Source organism: Ipomoea nil, unplaced genomic scaffold (genome assembly GCF_001879475.1).
Source record: "Ipomoea nil cultivar Tokyo-kokei standard unplaced genomic scaffold, Asagao_1.1 scaffold2941, whole genome shotgun sequence".
NCBI classification, from domain to species: Eukaryota; Viridiplantae; Streptophyta; class Magnoliopsida; order Solanales; family Convolvulaceae; genus Ipomoea; species Ipomoea nil.
The window spans coordinates 39,157-45,796 of NW_017619369.1; the positions used below are offsets into that span (position 1 = coordinate 39,157).

Below are 6,640 nucleotides of genomic sequence, written 5' to 3' on the forward strand. Positions count from 1 at the left end.
CTGTAATTAACAATTATTTGTAATTAGTGTTTACTAATAATGAAAATAAATGTTTAAGATAAAATAATTTATGACTACATTAATAATGTTAAACAATTTATAGTCAAATTATTTATAAAATAATATTGCTTAATACGTAAAAATTTAAGAAATAAATATAGTAATAATAATATGCTTGCAAATAAAAGAGAGTGATGAATTGTTGTGTTCATAATTATGATTCATTCAACAAGTTAAGTTCACCATACATGTTGTCATGAATGTTATATTCAACTGACCATGGATAAATATTCTCAACATTATAGTTACTAATCAACATCATTAGTACGACATGGTTCAAACTCTAATTGTTTTCTAGGTTAATATTTAATATTTTAGTATTAACTATTAAAGTATTAAATAGTTTATAATAATCGAGTCTTAAAAATTTTTTTAAAAAATTAAACCAAATTGTTAAAAAAAAATATATGTGGGTGGCTACGCACCGATTAGGGATGTCAACGGGCGAGGCGGGTCGGGAAGCATATTCCCGATCCCCTCCGCTGACTTTCTCCCACACTCCCCGTCCCCGTCCCCATCCCACTGAGAAATCGAAAATCCTCCCATCCCCATCCCCACGAGGATTATCCGAGGATGGGGAATCTCCAACCCTATTTATAACTTATAAAAGAATATTAACAATTTTAAAAATATTTAAATAAATAACTCATATATATTCATCTTCAACTTTTTACTATTGAATACGGAGTATTTTACAACTAAACATGTTATCCAAAGATGTCAATTCATAAGTATGACATACCATGAAAATAATGCTTCTAAAATTATATACTCTTTACAAAGTAATACATATATGTGTATGTTGTGGGGTTATAGGGCATAAATAAAAATAAATAAATAAATATATGTAGATATATATATATATATATATATATATATACATATATATATATATATATATATATATATATATATATATATATGAAAATTTCAAATGCCGCGAGGGCGTTAGGTGCGGAGGTGCGGTGGAATTTCAGAATACACCAACAGTGTTAACAACATGCATCAACAGTGTCAGGGAAACACACCACAATGAAATGCAAAAAAACACCAAGAGATACACAACTTATCCAAAAAATACATCATATAACTCATCACCACCCCCAATGGTGTTTTTAATCACACCTAATGGTGTGATTTTGGTGATGCTTACCTAATTTGTGTGTGTTTTTGTGACGTATTTTCCTAACGTTGATGGTGTATATTTGTTGAATTATTGGTGAATATATATATATATATATATATATATATATATATATATATATATATATATATATATATATATATATATATATATATTTAGTTCCCGTGCGGTTGGGTGTCTCCCGTCCAGTTGTGCGGTTAAATTTAAGCCATTGATCTTGCTTAAATCAACGTACGGGATTACCAAAATTTGATAATTTTTGCATCTAGGTCAAGTTTAAGGTGCGTGGTTTTTGTGCTTGAGGTGCATAGTTTTTCCGCTTAAGGTGCGTGGTTTGCGTGCTTAAGGTGAGTAGTTGTTGAAACTTATGGTGGATGGTTTTTGTGCTTAAGGTACGTGGTTTTTGTGCTTATGATGCATGATTAACAAGCTTAAGATTACAAATTATTTATAGTATTTTTAGTCAATTATCAACAAGCTTGTCTAGCTTAGTTAGTAGAGTGTAAAGCTTTTAAACTTGTTATTGTGGGATCAAGCCCCACGATGGGTGTTTTTTTGCGGTTGCCAGTTGTTATCCCTTGCAAGTTGTCTTTTATGTATCTATTAGAATGATCTTTGCATAAGTTTCAACTTGTAAATATGTCCGACTTGAAATCTATTGGGCTTTGCCTGCGTAGGTTCAAATCCTGCTGTTGACGTATTTTTTTGCTGTTGCCGGTTGTTTTCCCTTGCAAGTTGTCTTTGATGTATCTATTAGAATGATCTTTGTATGAGAGTCAACTTGTCAATATGTCCGAGTGGTTAAGGAGATAGACTCGAAATCTATTGGGCTTTGCCTGCGCAGGTTCAAATCCTGCTGTTGACGCATTTTATTGTAGACAACAACGGCAAGCGGCGTCGAGCTTCGTAGACCATCTATGAGGCGAGAGACAACGGCAAGCGGCGTCGAGCTTCGTAGACCATCTATGAGGCGAGAGACGGCGTCGAGCTTCGTAGACCATCTACGAGGCGAGACAACGGCAAGCGGTGTCGAGCTTCGTAGACCATCTACGAGGCGAGACAGTGGCGTCGAGCTTCGTAGACCATCTACGAGGCGAGACAGTGGCGTCGAGCTTCGTAGACCATCTACGAGGCGAGACGAGACAGTGGCGTCGAGCTTCGTAGACCATCTACGAGGCGAGACAGTGGCGTCGAGCTTCGTATACCATCTACGAGGCGAGACAGTGGCGTCGAGCTTTCCTCATCTACGAGGCGAGACAGTCTTCGTAGACCATCTACGAGGCGAGACAGTGGCGTCGAGCTTCGTAGACCATTTACGAGGCGAGACAGTGCCATCGAGCTTCGTCATCTACGAGGCGAGACAGTGCCATCGAGCTTCGTCATCTACGAGGCGAGACAGTGGTGTCGATCTTCCTCATCTACGAGGCGAAACAGTGGCCTCGAGCTTCCTCATCTACGAGGCGAGACAGTGGCGTCGAGCTTCGTAGACCATTTACGAGGCGAGACAGTGGCAGCGAGCTTTAGAGAGACCATCGTTAGCTATTATATCAGTGAGGCGACTAGCGGCATCCAGCTTCGACTCGGCTTTCTGCTTAGTGTTTTACTTATCTTTTTTTGTGAGTCCAAAACTAAACTTCGATTCTTTATGTTGATGCATCTCCCGGAGGTATAACGATTAATTTTTCTGCATATTATGCCAGAATATGAACATTTTAAGGGTTTATTTTGTGAATCATGATTTGGTAAACACGGTGGTTAAGTGGTTCTTTATATTAATATCCATTTATTTTAAGCTTGTTATCGACTTGGATTCAAAAATTTCCTCTAGTTTGTATAATTTTATTACTCTGTTCTTTTGCTTTTCATTGTTGTATAATTATAATACAATGGATGAGTGACTTTGAAAATCATAATTCTTCAATTTGTATTGTCCCCCCCCCCCCCCCACCCACCACCACCACCACAACCACCACCACCAAGCTGGACTTTTCATTATAATCATTAGGCTTTCTTTCACCTGTTAAATTAATATTATATTGTTATTTTTTGCCCCCGTCACCAAGCTTCGGCAAATTATGTTGTGGAACTGTGTCCACCTTGCAAGGTGGACACGGTTCCAAAACTGTCATAATTGTGAATATAGAATTCAAAAATTATGAACATAGTGTTCTATAAGAATAAATTTCAATTTTGGTTCACTGACTATTGAACTTGTGTTAATTGCAACACATGACTTTCAAAACTGTTAATTTAGTACCTTGACTATGCAATTTTTATCATTTACTGTCACTCCGGCCAAATTACCAGCCAAATGTGACCAGAAAATTTTAAGTCAATATTTAAACTGAATTGAAAGGGGTAAATTCGTCATATCATATCTATCTCACACCATCCAATCAATTAATAATCTTAATTATATTTAATGTTGTGATTAACGTTGTTCTCCATATGCAATACTACTAACAGGTGGATTTTTGCCATGGCAATCTTGGAAAAGATTCTTCACTGGTTGAAAATTCAAAATTCAAAATAGGTGCAGTGTAATGTCTTCATTGCTTCCATTTTACAGATGCGTATAAACTTAGCCCGTTCTCCCGCGGTCAATTCGGCGTCCAATTCATCATCAAATCCTTCATCGTCGAATTCTGAATTAAAGGGTCTCAGATTCGGCGACCAATTCATCGTCAAATCATTCACCGTCCGTCGCGCGTGGCTACTGGAGCTCCTCCGCCTCCTCGCGCTTCTGCTATCCCTCCGACGCCTCCAAGCCGCCTATCCCTTTAACCACCACTTTCGTGCCAACAAATTTCACGATCCTGGCCCACTAGGCCTGGCACACGCTCACTCTCGGCTAGGGGGACGAAGAAGACGAAGGTGGTTGTATTCGTGTTCGAGTCGGAATCCTTGAAGGCCGCCGTGGACTGCCAGTGGCCACCAGAGATTCCGGTCGGGGAGGTGCATAAGAAGCTGATTAAAGGGCTAAGCAGCTACGAAATGGCGCGGTGAGGAGAGCCGGAAACTTGGGATTCTCTCGCGCCGACGATCTCAGAACGGATTTACAGTCGACGGTGGAACTCAATATTTTTCCTATTTTCTTAACATGAAAAGACGAATTTACCCTTCCAATTCAGTTTGAATGTTGACTTAAAATTTACCGGTCACATTTGGTCGATAATTTGGACGGAGTGACCAAAATTGATAAAAATTGCATAGTCAAGGTACTAAATTAACAGTTTTGAAAGTCAGGTGTTGCAATTAACACAAGTTCAATAGTCAGTGGACCAAAATTGAAATTTACTCAGTTCTATAGTTATGAACATAGAGTTTTGTAATTGTGAATACAGAGGTTCAATAATTGTGAATATGAAGTTAAAAAATTATGAACATAGAGTTTTATAATTATGAACATAGAGTTCAGTAATTATGAACATAGAGTTTTATAATTGTGAATATAGAGTTCTATAATTGTGAATATGTAGTTCAAAATTTATGAACATAGAGTTTTATAATTATGAACATAGAGTTAAGTAATTATAAACATAGAACCGTGTCCACCTTGCAAGGTGGACACAGATCCACGACTTAAACAATTGGCAAGCTTCTAGAGTAAGATTTCAACAAAATTAAAGTATTTGCACCATTCGAAAGCGTCTAGAATAAGCTTTCAACAAGATTTCGGCCGCACTACCATCCAAAAGCTTCCAGAGTAAGCTTCCAAAACATTTCAACTGCTAGTGCGACTGTGCGAGAACTCCGGTCTCCGGTGGCTTACCAGGTTCGTCTCTCTTACTCTCTCTCTCTCTCTCTCTCTCATTTCTCTTTTCATAATCATTTTTGAAATTGTGATCAATGATTTTACGGTTGAGCTTTAATGTATGCAACTGCAAATTAATTTTCCTATTTCTCTTTTCATAATCGTGTTTGTCGGTTGTTTTCCCTTGCTAGTTGTCTTTGATGTATCTATTATAATGATCTTTGCATGAGAGTAAACTTGTCAATATGTCCGAGTGGTTAAGGAGATAGACTTGAAATCTATTGGGCTTTGCCTGCGCAGGTTCAAATCCTGCTGTTGACGCATTTTATCGTATGCGATCTCAAAATCTATTGGCTTATTGCCTGACTCAAAATCTATTGGGTTTATTGCCTGACTCAAAATCTATTGGGCAACATATTGGGCTTTGACTAGGTGAGGTCGGCGAGACCACTATCATCCATCTACAAGGCGAGAAGTGGCGTCGAGCCTCGTAGACAGACAGCGGCTTCAAGCTTCAACGACCATCTACGAGGCGAGACAACGGCACTATCATCCATCTGCAAGGCGAGAAGCGGCGCTGAGCCTCATAGACAGACAACGGCTTCAAGCTTCAACGACCATGTACGAGGCGAGACAACAGCAACGAGCTTTAGCGAGACCATCGTTAGCTATATATATCGGTGAGGCATCCAGCTTCGGCTCGGTGAGCGACTAGGCATCCAGCTTCGGCTTGGCTTTCTGCTCAGTGTTTTGCTTATTTTTTGAAGTATAACTTCTTTTGTGATTCCAAAACTAAACTTGGATTCTATATGTGGATGCATCTCCAGGAGGTATAACAGTTAATTTTTGCATATTATGCCAGAATATGAAAATTTTAAGGTTTTATTTTGTGAATCGTGATTTGGTAAAAAAGGTGGTTGAGTGGTTCTTATATTAATATCCATTTATTTTAACCTTGTTATCGACTTAGATTCAAAAATTTCCTCTAGTTTGTATAATTTTGTTACTCTGTTCTTTTGCTTTTCATTGTTGTATAATTAATACAATGGATGGGTGACTTTGAAAATCATAATTCTTCTATTTGTATTCGCTTGCAAGTTATCTTTGGTGTATCTATTAGAATGATCTTTGCATAAGTGTTAACTTGTCGATATGTTCGAGTAGTTAAGGAGATAGACTTGAAATCTATTGGGCTTTGCTTGCGCAGGTCGAATCCTGTTGTTGACGCATGATGTATCTTTTTGAATGATCTTAACAAAAGATTCAACTCTTCAATATGTCTGAGTGGTTAAGGAGATAGACTCGAAATCTATTGCGCTTATTGGCGCACTCCAAATCTGTTGGCCTTGACTACGCGAGGTCGGCAAGACACTATCATCCATATGCGAGGCGAGAAGTGACGTCGAGCCTCGTAGACAGACAGCGGCTTCAAGCTTCAACGACCATCTATGAGGTGAGACAACGGCACTATCATCCATCTGCAAGGTAAGATGCGGCTTCAAGCTTCAACGACCATCTACGAGGCGAGACAACGGCAATGAGCTTTAGCGAGACCACCGTTAGCTATATATCGGTGAGGCGACTAGCGCATCCAGCTTCGGCTCGTCTTTCTGATCAGTATTTTACTTATTTTTTGAAGTATAACTTCTTTGTGAGTCTAAAACTAAACTTGGATTGTTTAT

At 38.5% G+C, this 6,640-nt stretch overlaps 2 non-coding genes across 2 annotated transcripts; both read left to right on the forward strand.

The window, feature by feature from the left end:
• The first annotated feature begins 1,987 nt into the window (after positions 1–1,987).
• Positions 1,988–2,069, forward strand: TRNAS-CGA. Its single transcript has one exon. It is a non-coding gene; the product is annotated as a tRNA-Ser (tRNA).
• Positions 2,070–5,197: 3,128 nt separating this feature from the next.
• On the forward strand, positions 5,198–5,279 carry TRNAS-UGA. Its single transcript has one exon. It is a non-coding gene; the product is annotated as a tRNA-Ser (tRNA).
• Positions 5,280–6,640: the final 1,361 nt, after the last annotated feature.